Consider the following 12919-nt stretch of genomic DNA (forward strand, 5'->3'; position numbering starts at 1 on the left):
GCGATGAACGCCTGCGCATTGTCCGCAGCCATCGTTGAGGCCAAAGGCACGGCCTCCGGCCACCGGGTGGTGCGGTCCATCATGGTCAGGACGTGGGTGAAACCCCGCGAGGGGGGCAGAGGTCCCACCAGGTCCACGTGAACGTGGTCAAACCGACGTTCCGGCACCGCAAACGGGGCCAATGGGGCCTGGGTGTGTCGGTGCACCTTCTCGCGCTGGCACGCGAGGCACGTCCTGGCCCAGCCGCGGACGGCCTTCCGGAGGCCATGCCAGACAAACTTGTCGGCGATCAACCTCTGGGAGGCCCTCGTGCCTGGGTGGGACAGGCCGTGGATGGAGTCGAAAATCCGGCGCTGCCAGCCCGCGGGCACGATGGGGCGAGGCCGCCCGAGGGAGACGTCGCACCAGAGGGCCATGCCTGCGCCGTTGAATGGCACCTCGGTGACGCGGAGGCCCCTAACGGCGGTCCACAAGGCCTGGACGTCGGGGTCGGCAGCCTGGTCCGCCGCCATCCGGGCATAGTCGATGCCGAGGTGGACCGCATGGGCAACGGACCGGGAAAGGCAATCCGCCACCGGGTTGTCCTTCCCCGCGACGTGCCGGATGTCCGTCGTGTATTCTGACACGGCCGAGAGGTGACGCTGCTGCCGGGCCGACCACGGCTCGGCGACCTTGCCCATCGCGAACACCAGTGGCTTGTGGTCGACGAAGGCCGTGAACGCACGGCCCTCGAGCAGATGGCGGAAGTGCCTGACCGCCAGGTGGAGCCCGAGCAACTCGCGGTCGAAGGTACTGTACCGGCGTTCAGGCGGGCGAAGCTGCCGGCTGAAGAACGCCAGCGGTTGCCAAGCTCCACGCACCCATTGCTCGTGCACCGCGCCCACCGCGTAGTCCGAGGCGTCGGTGGTGAGGGCGATCGGTGCATTGGGCGCCGGGTGCGCGAGCATGGTGGCGTTAGCCAAGGCGAGCTTCGCGCCCACGAATGCCGCGTCCGTCTGCTCGGTCCAGGTGACGTCACCTTTGCCCAGCTTCCCCCGGAGGGCCTCGTGCAAGGGGCGCAGGAGCTGGGCGATGCGGGGCAGGAAACGGTGGTAAAAGTTTACCATGCCCAGGAGCTCCTGGAGCCCCCTGATCGTGCAGGGGCGCGGAAACCCTTTCACCGCCTCCACCTTGGCCGGTAGGGGGACGGCCCCGTGCCTGGTGACATGGTGCCCCAAAAAGTCGATTTCGGCAACACCGAACCGGCACTTGGCGGGGTTCACGATCAGGCCATGCTGGCCCAGACGTTCGAAGAGCGTGCGGAGATGGTGTAGGTGCTCTTCGCGGGACGCGCTTGCGACGAGGATGTCGTCCAGGTATACATACACAAAATCCAAGTCACGCAAGATGCTGTCCATGAGGCGCTGGAACGCCTGAGCCGCATTCTTCAAACCGAAGGGCATCCGAAGAAATTCGAAAAGACCGAACGGCGTGATGACAGCCGTCTTCGGGATGTCCTCCGGCCTGACGGTTACCTGGTGGTAACCGCGTATGAGGTCCACCTTCGAGAAGAAGGACATATTCGCCAAGCGGACGGAAAAGTCCTGAATATGGGGGACGGGGTAGCGGTCGGGGGTGGTGGCGTCGTTGAGAGGGCGGTAGTCCCCGCACGGTCGCCATCCCCTGCCGGGCTTGGGCACGATGTGGAGCGGCGACGCCCACGCGCTCTCGGAGCGCCGCACGATGCCGAGCCGCTCCAGCATAGCAAACTCCGCTTTAGCTACCGCGAGCTTCGTCGGCTCGAGGCGGCGTGCCCGGGCATAGACCGGTGGCCCGGCGGTGGGGATGTGATGTTCCACCCCGTGCTTGACAGTCCCCACCGAGACGGTGGGCCTCGTGAGGGCCGGGAAACGGGCTAGGAGGCGGGTGAATTCGTCCGCTGCCGGAAGCGTGCAGATGAACCTGGCCGGAACCGAGCCGCTCAGCAAGCTGCTCGGCGAGCCGCTCGATGAGCCGCTCAGTGAGCTGCTCAACGAGGCGGGCAGCGTGCACGCGAGCGAGCTGAACGTCTCAGCCTGGACAAGCCTTCTGTGCTTGACGTCGACCAACAGACCATTGGCACAGAGGAAGTCCGCGCCGAGCAGTGCCATAGGCACGTCGGCAGTGACGAACGACCATCGGAAAACCTGCCCTCCGAACCGCATAGAAGGGCAGCGTTTTCCGTACGTGCGAATGGGCGTACCGTTGGCGGCAAGCAGCGCGGGGCCCCGGCCCGCGGACTGCTTGTCGGACGTACCGGCGGGAACGACACTCACCTGCACTCCCGTGTCGCACAGGTAACGGCGCCCGGATAAGGTGTCCGTTATGTATAGGAGGCTGTTTAATCGGCCGGCGCTCAGTGCCACTACCGAGGGCCGGCCCGGGCGTTTCCCGACCTGCCGAATGAGCACGGCGGGCGACATTGCCGAGCCTCGTGGCCGAACCTTGCGGGGAAATGGCACCAGGTTTGTGGCGAAGCCGGAGGCCGCGGTTTCTGCGGTGGTGGTGGGCGGGGCGTGGCGGCCGCCATGAGGCGCCCCTCAGAGCAGGGGTGGGCACCTGCAGGAGGTTCGGGCTCGGGAGCCGCTACGGCCACACCGAAACTCGCCCGCGTGTCCAAAGCCGCGTAGTACTTGTCGGCCTCGGCCGCGAACGCACGGGGTTCCGTTGTCGCGGAACCGGCCAACGCGAGGCGGACTCGTGCCGGCAGCTGGCGTCGAAATAACGCCCGGAATAGAGCGTTCGGGGTTTCGTCGCCCATGAGCGACAGCATATGGTCCATTCGGACGGACGGTCGCGTGTCACCGAGCTCGGGGAGGTCCAAGAGGCGATCGGCCCGTGCGTCCACGGTGGGGCCGGGCGTGGCGAGGAGGAGACGCTTGATCGCCCCGTACCTGTCGTGGGCCAGTGGGTTCCTCAGGACCGACACGACGCGGGCTGCCGCGCCGGCCCTGAGGGAGGCGACCACGTGGCAGTAGCATGTCTCATCCGCCATGATGCGTCGAAGCCTGAACTGGGCTTCGGCCTGCAGGAACCAGATCTCCGCCTGAGCTTCCCAGAACTCAGGGAGCTTTATCGCTACCGCGTTGGTTGCCATTGCTGTGGCGGGTTCGGGTGGTCAGTGACGGCTGACCAAAACGTCGGAGTCACCAATGAAGCGCGGTGCTACGCGCGCGACTTGCTACCAAGGAGGAAGCAGACAACACGGTTAACAAAAGTGTCTTTATTGACAAGAGGTCACTGTAGCACTGGCGCGCTCCGGGCTGCGCGCCCAGTGTATATCCTGAGGCCACGCCTACCCCTCGGGCGTGGCCGCCGCTCATTTGGTGCGCGGAATGATGTCACCACGCCAGTGGGCTTTCGTGTCCGCCATATATATATATATATATATATATATATATATATATATTGTTACAGACACGACTTTGATGTTAAAGTGGGCCGAGCGGAATGGCCGTCGTGTCCGCACAAATTACCCGACTATACTCGACGTTGACGAAGTCGCGCGATGCTGGCTCAATAAGGAAAAGAAGACACCCGGCTGGATTACAATAACACAATACGACACCAATGTTTCAATTCTCAAGTATATTCGTACGGAAAAGGTTAGATTACAGGGGCTAGAGGTATATTACAGGAAGACAGGCACTTAGACACACTCTTATATTAACCCCGGACAGACGACAGACACACGGGACAACGGCTGACTCACACGGGGGTTTGATGGCTAGGAAAGGCAGGATCGATGGCTCCAGGTGCACCTGGGCTCAAAGGTCAGAATCGACTCGGTCCGGTCCAGAGATGCGGGGAGGTCGCAGCGCTCGGATGGCGTCTTGTCTGCTCAAGCTGGGGGCGCATCTGACTCAGCGCTCGCAGGTGGCTTTCCTTCTCCAAGCTGGGTGCGCATCTCTCGTCACATCCGGCGCGTGGCCGCGTATATCCGGCGGGGAGTGACACGCCCTCGGCTCGTTAGCTCCGCCTCGTGGAATCGGCACGTTGCTTCTCATTGGGTGCGTGCGGGGGGTTTACCAGGCTCCGCCCTTGACGAGGAGCTGACAAGGAGCCCCTTCGTGGTAACCCCGTGGAGCGCATGGTCTGGAGCTAATCGAGCCGGTGTGAGGACGCATCCTCCCCCGCTCCGCCGCCATCTCCTCTGTTGTTGTTGTAATTGTTGGGGAAGAAGATGGAAGGAGGTATGGGAAAGGTCCTAAACTCACTACTGATGCCATATAATCACATTCTGGTGCAACGAAGAGTCATAATTAATGGAGACGAGGCCTTAACTGACATAGAATAAGAATAACTAGGAAGATGTCCGAAAGTTGTCTACGTGTGGTGCGGTGGACCTGGGCACGACATTTAATGGGGGAATAAGGGGAAGGTCGGCTCTACTGATTGTTATTTACATGCAATGGGACTAGGGAATGGGGGATCGGGGAAAGTTGGGGAGTATTGGAGAAAATAGGGGAATATTTACAAGCGGATATGGAGGCCAAATTCCATATTCGCAACATTGCACCCTTCTCTACCCTCGGGGCGTCCCGACCCGATAAATTTTTACCTACTTTAGTGTGGCACGCAATGTAGTTCCCTCTACTATTAACTCTACCCTGAGTGCGACAGTTTTACAGATATTCACAAATGAGTAAATATGTCCCCCTGCGACGTTGCACCCTTCTCCTCACAGAAACACACCCACAGGATAACCGAATCCGGAAAGAATTCTCAAACTAAACATACAGCCGGTAGGGAGCATTATTTACAAGACTACGCTGCTATTTACACTACGATCCAGGACCTGTTTTTGGGGGAACACATGCAGATGTTATGCATAGAGAGAGCGCGCTTGCCAACATCGATACACCAACCCACGAGTGCTCTGTGGCCGACGGCCTTTAATAACGTGCAGAGCACCCTTCCCGAGCATCAACAGCACCACCCCACCACCAATCGGTGCAGTCACCATTGTTCATTGGAATAAAAATAAATTCGACAACCCCTAACCCTGCAGGTGTCTCTTGCTCTTCTTGTGGTGCACTTGGTGGTGTTAACTATTAGTGGTTCACCTGTATGGCATAGGTGCCACGTTGACCCATAGGTCCATCCCCGGGTGGTGCTTGGCCGCAAACGAACTGCGGTCCATTGTGGGTGGCCACAAACATTGCGGTCCATATGGTGTATCGATCCCGGCAGCAAACAGCGAAAGTGCAGGCCCACAACTGCGAAGCCAGCACCTCTCTCTCCCCTCTCTCCACCCCAAAGCCAGATCCTCGGAGGTGGGAGACAAAAGAAGCAGACAAGTGAGTAAGGTGGTAAGGGCGCAAAAGTGCACGCAATGTAAGGTAATGCACACTGGGGGCACATGGGAACCAGGTGAGACAGGTACGTTCCTACCGTACGCCCCCCCCCCCCACCAGGTAACCTACATGGCCCCTCCCTTACCCCTTACTGTATCCACACAACACAACACTACCCATAAACATCTACTTTACAAATCAACAAACATCCCTACTGTCTTCCCCGTTCCTCCCATATACCAAATTCGTCTTCTCTCCCTCCTAACCAATCAAATTTGCCATTTTCAACTCTCATCAAAATTTGCCATCTCCAACTCAACATCAAAATTTGCCATCACCAATTCAACATCATAATTTGCCATCTCCAACTCATCATCAGTCCCTCCTAAGGAGGGAGAGATGGAATCACCCCAATGTCTCATCCACGTCGTGATGCGTCTCACAAATCCACACAGCAATTCTCATTTCCTGCAACAAAACAAAGAAAACACAGGTGTGGAGTCATCATCATCACCACAGGTAAGTGGCTGCGTATGGTGCGACAGGTTCATCAATCCTAACTATTTCCTAAATGACTTTAACAACTTTACACTACCCGGGGTCTTTCTCCGGCCAAACCATTGGCCCTCTTACACTATGGGTTCTAAAAACCAATTCCCATTGGCCAAACTGTGGTGCGCTTCAATTTGGGGTCTCACTCCCCCGATTCATCTCCCGGTGCCCTCGTACAATTTCTGGGCTGCGGCGTGTACCTCTCCCAGTGGGTCTACCCACCTGCACACCTCCACCACTGCAGTTGCCTCCGAGCTTACCTGCTCCCTACCCTAACCTAACTACCTGGGGAAGGCCCTCTGGCACTCTCCCCACTCGGTGCCCTCTCTGGCACTGGGCTACCCGGGTCCATCCTCCGGATCCTCGGGCCCCATCCACAACTCTACCGGCTCCCAGAGCCCACCTGCGGCCTCACCTGGCCGACATCCTCACAGTGGTGGAGTGCCCAACCAACTACACACACTAACAGGCTACACGCCCAGCCATTTCCACAACACTAATGCACCCATTCACAACACCATTCTGCAACCGCACCACAAGTGCCAATATCCAACCACAATTTACCTATACCCTCTACCTAACACTTACACTACCCGCCCCGGGTACTCGTGAAAGGGGTCCACTCTTCCCCCATCCACACCTTCGCACCATGCACACCACTCCGTACCACTTACTCCAACTCTCTCCACACACCTGTACCTGCACACCTGTGCTCTCACACCTGGTGCCACCTGCACCCTTCTCTCCCCAAGCGCATTCGCGCTGATCCACACACTCACTACTCATACACTGCTCCACACACCTGTCCAGTTGCACACCTGTGCAATCACACCTGTTCCATCCTCACACACACGGCATCATCTCAGCTAACTACTCCCTTCTGAAACTTGCGCTTCCCAGTCGTCCCTTTAAACTATTGCGCTCCCACGTCATTATCATCCATACTAATCTACCTGCGTCCCCACTACAGGTATCAGTCACTAACTAATCTTAACGTTACCTAATGTCATCTTCTAGATCCCTACACACAATATCCTAACCCACCCGGGCTAGTTTTCACTGCCATACACCCCATAAGCTATTGCTCCTTTGCCCCCCTCAGGGGAAGGGTGGCAGGGATGCCATCCCACCACATCGGGGGTCTCTCACTACCAATTTTGCACATCAAATTTCAACAAATTAAAAATTTGCCAATCACTACCCATCATCTGCCAATCACTACTGCCAATCCCTTGCCAATCATCAAATTTTGTTTTTCTCTAATTTTGGGTCCAAAACACTAACCTCATCACCCAGTCTACTCACTACTGCCTCTCGGTGCGCCAATTCCTGTCCAAAGCCTGGCTTCGTAAAGCCAAGCAATGGATGCTGGTTGTTTTGTGCCAGCGGCTGGATGCGTCCGGCACTCGGTGCAGGGACGGGGGCTTACCCGTGCCGAGATCCCACGCACCACCTCGGCGTGGAGCCATCCAATGCCCCGATCTCGACCTGCCGGCACGTCTCACCACAAAGTGGTCGCCATGACGACCCTTTCTATCGGGCTGCCAGCTCCGCCTAGTGGAGCCTGGACGCGGCCGTTCAAAGCGAGGCCCAGCACGCACCGAGGGCCCGACTCGGCTATAAGTCGTTCTAAACTCTACCCCGTCTAACGTCGATGCTTCACCTGCATGCTTACATCCCGCAGCCCGTTCCTTGCTCACACATCCAGCCGTTTCCATGCCCCTCGTACCGTTCCTTACACACCCAGGTACACCCATTCCACTCACCGCCTTGGTCACACACCTGACCACCGAACACTTTGGCACACACTCGTTGGTAGCACACCTCACCAATACACCTCTTCGCGCCCCCTCCTCGGTCACCTCCTCTGTGACAATCACAGGTGTGCTCTCATTCGCACACCCAACCACGTGCCTCACCACCAACTCCAGCGTGCATTCCCACTCACGCTCTACCATTCCAGGTGTGCATCCTTCCATCCCAGGTGTACATCCTCGCTCACCTGTCACAACTAACTCACGCTCCATGTCACTCTCACTACTTCCACCTCCATTCCTGACAGCGCACTCACCCTTACTCTTGACAGCGCACTCTTTCCCCATGCACCTGTCCGTTACACACCTTTCTCGCGCACACTCTCCTGTTACACCCTCTGTAACACTCACCACAGGTGGACACTCTTCCTTACTTCTGACAGCGCACTCTTTCCTCATGCACCTGTCCGTCACACACCTTTCTCGCGCACACTCTCCCATTACACCCTCTGTAACACTCACCACAGGTGGACACTCTTCCTTACTTCTGACAGCGCACTCTTTCCTCATGCACCTGTCCGTCACACACCTTTCTCGCGCACACTCTCCCATTACACCCTCTGTAACACTCACCACAGGTGGACACTCTTCCTTACTTCTGACAGCGCACTCTTTCCTCATGCACCTGTCCGTCACACACCTTTCTCGCGCACACTCTCCCATTACACCCTCTGTAACACTCACCACACCGCGCTTCCACGTGCTTCCTCGCACACGCGCTACGACCGACTCACTCTCGCCAGCACCCTCACTCCTTGGCACGCACTTTTTCCTCACACACCCCAGAGTCGGACTTTCTCGCACACCTCCTTTTTCGCACACCAGACCGGTCGCACACTTCACCCACGGCCTCTCACGAACACCCGGGTCTATCTCGACCCCCAAGCTTATTAAATCCCCTGGCGCATCATACGCACGACCATATTGGTCACCACTTACACCGGGTCCTCTTTCTCTTCGCTTCTCCTCCATCACCTGCGAATCCCTCATCCGGTTAATGAGCACATCATCACGATCCGAACACAGACTCTGGACCAATTCTTTTACCTCCTCTTTTATCTCTTTCTTATCCTCTCTCCGTCGCTTTTTAATTTCGCTCACCCCTTCTTCCACTTCTTCTAATTTTTGCTTCATCTCCTTCATCTCTTCGTGCGCCCCTTTAAGTTCTTCCTCTAACTCCACTTTATTTTTTTCTATGTGCTCCCGCACCTCCCGCTCTTTAACCTCCATTACCTCTACCACCTTGTCCATTTTCCTCGTCAGGTCCTCATGTACCGTCTGACACTCTTTTTTAATTACCCCTACGTCCTTTTTCATCTCCTTCTGTGTCGATTTTAAACCCTCTATTACCGCTGTGTTCTTCTTTACCTGGTCTCCCAACTCCTTTTGTCCCACTGTCAGTTGTTCTACTCCCAGCGTCAACTCCTCTATACCACCTTGCAATTTTACAGTCCCCTTTCTCACCTCTTTCTCCATGCGCTCCTTACAGTGCCTCACCTCCTCGCGCACTCCTCCGACCTCCTCACTCACTCCTCTTCTGATCTCCTCTCCCATCACTTGCATCTCCTGCCCAGATGCCACCCTCATCTGCTGCATTTCCTCCCTGTGAGCATCCAGTTTGGTTTCTACCCCCATTCTGACCCCCTCTATCTGCTGCTCCATTTGTTTAACTTCCCTTTCCGCTTGGTCCCTCATGTCCCTCAATTTGCCTTCCATACTGTTTTCTAACCCCTCTAACCCATTTTTCACTCCCTCTATCTGATTCTCCTGGGCAGCCATTCTATTTTCTACCCCCTCTAACCCATGTTTCACCTCTTTTATCCCGTTGTCTAACCCCTCAAATTTCTTTTCTAATCCCTCACCGGTACCCCTCATTTGGCCCTCTAATCGCCCACTATCAACCCTCATTTGGCCCTCCAATCGCTCACTATCAACCCTCATTTGGCCCTCCAATCGCTCACTATCAACCCTCATTTGCTCACTCTGAGCATCCATCCGGTTCCCCAATTGGTTACTCTGCAGTTTGAGGGACGCCTGCATTTGCGCCATAAATTGCTCCATGAGGACCTGCATCTGGGCCATCCCTCCCACTTGTGCAGCGGGTGCGGCCGCCGTAGCTATGTGCGAGGCGCCATTTCGCGCGTCTGCTACCCCCGCTGTTTCGCTCTCCTCATGTCCCTCATGTCCCTCAATTTGGTCCTGGACCGACCCTGCTTCACTCTCCCCTACCGGACCCCAGCCGTCTTGATCCGCCATAGCGCGACTTGCAAAATTCGAGTTTCGTAAAACAAAACAAATTTCGGCCGCTCCAAATTTTGACCAAATTTTTTTTTTTCCTCTATTCGTTTTTTTTTTTTTTTTTTTCAAAATTTGGTCGGGCCTCGAATCCCACTCCTGACACCAATTGTTACAGACACGACTTTGATGTTAAAGTGGGCCGAGCGGAATGGCCGTCGTGTCCGCACAAATTACCCGACTATACTCGACGTTGACGAAGTCGCGCGATGCTGGCTCAATAAGGAAAAGAAGACACCCGGCTGGATTACAATAACACAATACGACACCAATGTTTCAATTCTCAAGTATATTCGTACGGAAAAGGTTAGATTACAGGGGCTAGAGGTATATTACAGGAAGACAGGCACTTAGACACACTCTTATATTAACTCTGGACAGACGACAGACACACGGGACAACGGCTGACTCACACGGGGGTTTGATGGCTAGGAAAGGCAGGATCGATGGCTCCAGGTGCACCTGGGCTCAAAGGTCAGAATCGACTCGGTCCGGTCCAGAGATGCGGGGAGGTCGCAGCGCTCGGATGGCGTCTTGTCTGCTCAAGCTGGGGGCGCATCTGACTCAGCGCTCGCAGGTGGCTTTCCTTCTCCAAGCTGGGTGCGCATCTCTCGTCACATCCGGCGCGTGGCCGCGTATATCCGGCGGGGAGTGACACGCCCTCGGCTCGTTAGCTCCGCCTCGTGGAATCGGCACGTTGCTTCTCATTGGGTGCGTGCGGGGGGTTTACCAGGCTCCGCCCTTGACGAGGAGCTGACAAGGAGCCCCTTCGTGGTAACCCCGTGGAGCGCATGGTCTGGAGCTAATCGAGCCGGTGTGAGGACGCATCCTCCCCCGCTCCGCCGCCATCTCCTCTGTTGTTGTTGTAATTGTTGGGGAAGAAGATGGAAGGAGGTATGGGAAAGGTCCTAAACTCACTACTGATGCCATATAATCACATTCTGGTGCAACGAAGAGTCATAATTAATGGAGACGAGGCCTTAACTGACATAGAATAAGAATAACTAGGAAGATGTCCGAAAGTTGTCTACGTGTGGTGCGGTGGACCTGGGCACGACATTTAATGGGGGAATAAGGGGAAGGTCGGCTCTACTGATTGTTATTTACATGCAATGGGACTAGGGAATGGGGGATCGGGGAAAGTTGGGGAGTATTGGAGAAAATAGGGGAATATTTACAAGCGGATATGGAGGCCAAATTCCATATTCGCAACAATATATATATATATAAGAAACAGGAAGTAAATTCTTGCGTGGGGCTAGTGTGAAAAAATTCTGACTCAACCCGGGACTTGTACACAGGAACCTCATCACTTATGCGGTGAGAGCCCACTGAGCTATTGAGTCTCCAGGATATCCTCAGAGATTTCTCACACTAACACTAACAGAAATCTCTCCTGGGTTCAAGTCCCGGGTTGAGTCAGAATTTTTTCACACTAGCCCCACGCAAGAATTTACTTCCTGTTTCTCAAATATATATATATATATATATATATATATATATATATACATATATTATGATGAAAAGAAGAACTGATTGTAGATTTCAGCATCAAAGGTCAGAGGTCATATGTCAGGTAAAATGTGACACCTGAGAACAGCTGAAGGGATTGTAAATCAAGCTTGGTACAAGTGTTATAATGATGGAATAATGTGGGCGGAGGCATATTAGTTCAATGTCGAAGGGTGCCGTTTTAGTTATTTTTATTTCCTTTTTATCGCTTGCTATTTTTTGCTTTCCTTTCTTTTATTGTCTCTCTCTCTCTCTCTCTCTCTCTCTCTCTCTCTCTCTCTCTCTCTCTCTCTCTCTCTCTCTCTCTCTGTCTCTCGCTCTCACATTCTCTCTCGCTCTCTCTCTCTCTCTCTTGGGGGAATAAAGAGAGAAACATTTTAAAAGAACTTTTCATTACAAAAAGGGTGTCTTTTCACCAAAAAGTGTTAAGGGTGCCTCTCTTTCCCGAGAAAATTGTCAAATAAAATAATTGTCAAATTGTGAAAATTTTCAAAAAAATTTTAAAAATTTAAAATTGTCAAACAAAAAAATGAAATATAATTGTCCCTGTCACACTTTTCATCATGAAATTTCAATTTTTCACGAAAAAGTTTTTTAAAGCAGGCAAGGTAATTTTGCCACCCCAAAAAACAACATCCAGCAAAAACGATTTTACCCCGCCATTAAAAAAACTTTTGGGGGGGTGGGAGTGGGGCACCCACCGCGCTACTTTGCATGCAAGCATATGTTTCAAGCTGGGGTGTGTTCAGCTACCAAGTTTCTTGTGGAGCGCTCGCTAAGGGGCTGAAGCACTCAAGGAAGCACTCCATTAGAAACCGTTGATAAAGAATGGCTGCCCTGGTAAGCTCTATACTCTATAGATAAGCTGCTTGGTAACTGAACACACCCCTGATGTCCTCAAATCCGGAAAGTGATCACCATACTGTGCAGGGAATTTCTCTAGCTGCTTCTGAGACATTTTTTGATGTGTGAAGATAAATAATGCAAACACTGGGCTCAATATGAATATGTCCGCAGAAGCACAACTCAGCGTTTTGTAAAGCGCTGCAGAACGAACGTTTCACCGCCGGAGCCTTTCGTGCAATTATTTATTCATCCACCGAGCAGATCCCTAGAGATTGCACACTACCGCACTCAGACATATATCCCTGTTATGTATATTCATAATCTATAGTCTATAAAAAGCCATTATTCGGTGTCTGTCCATGGAAAAAGTTACAGACGTACTTATGTCTATTAATTATTGCATTCTGTTGTAGGGAGAGGAGGGAAAGGGGGAGGAGGGGTGATTAGGGAGGGGAGGGAGTGGAGGAGAATGGGGAAAAAGAGGGAGAGGGAGGGAAGAGGGAGGGAAGGGTGAAGGAGTGGAGGGGAAGGGGAGGAAGCGAGGGGGAGGGGAAGAGGGAACATAGGATAGAACAAACAGGATGT

The sequence above is a fragment of the Myxine glutinosa genome, chromosome 11 (assembly GCF_964187855.1).
Source record: "Myxine glutinosa chromosome 11, kmMyxGlut1.1, whole genome shotgun sequence".
NCBI classification, from domain to species: domain Eukaryota; kingdom Metazoa; phylum Chordata; class Myxini; order Myxiniformes; family Myxinidae; genus Myxine; species Myxine glutinosa.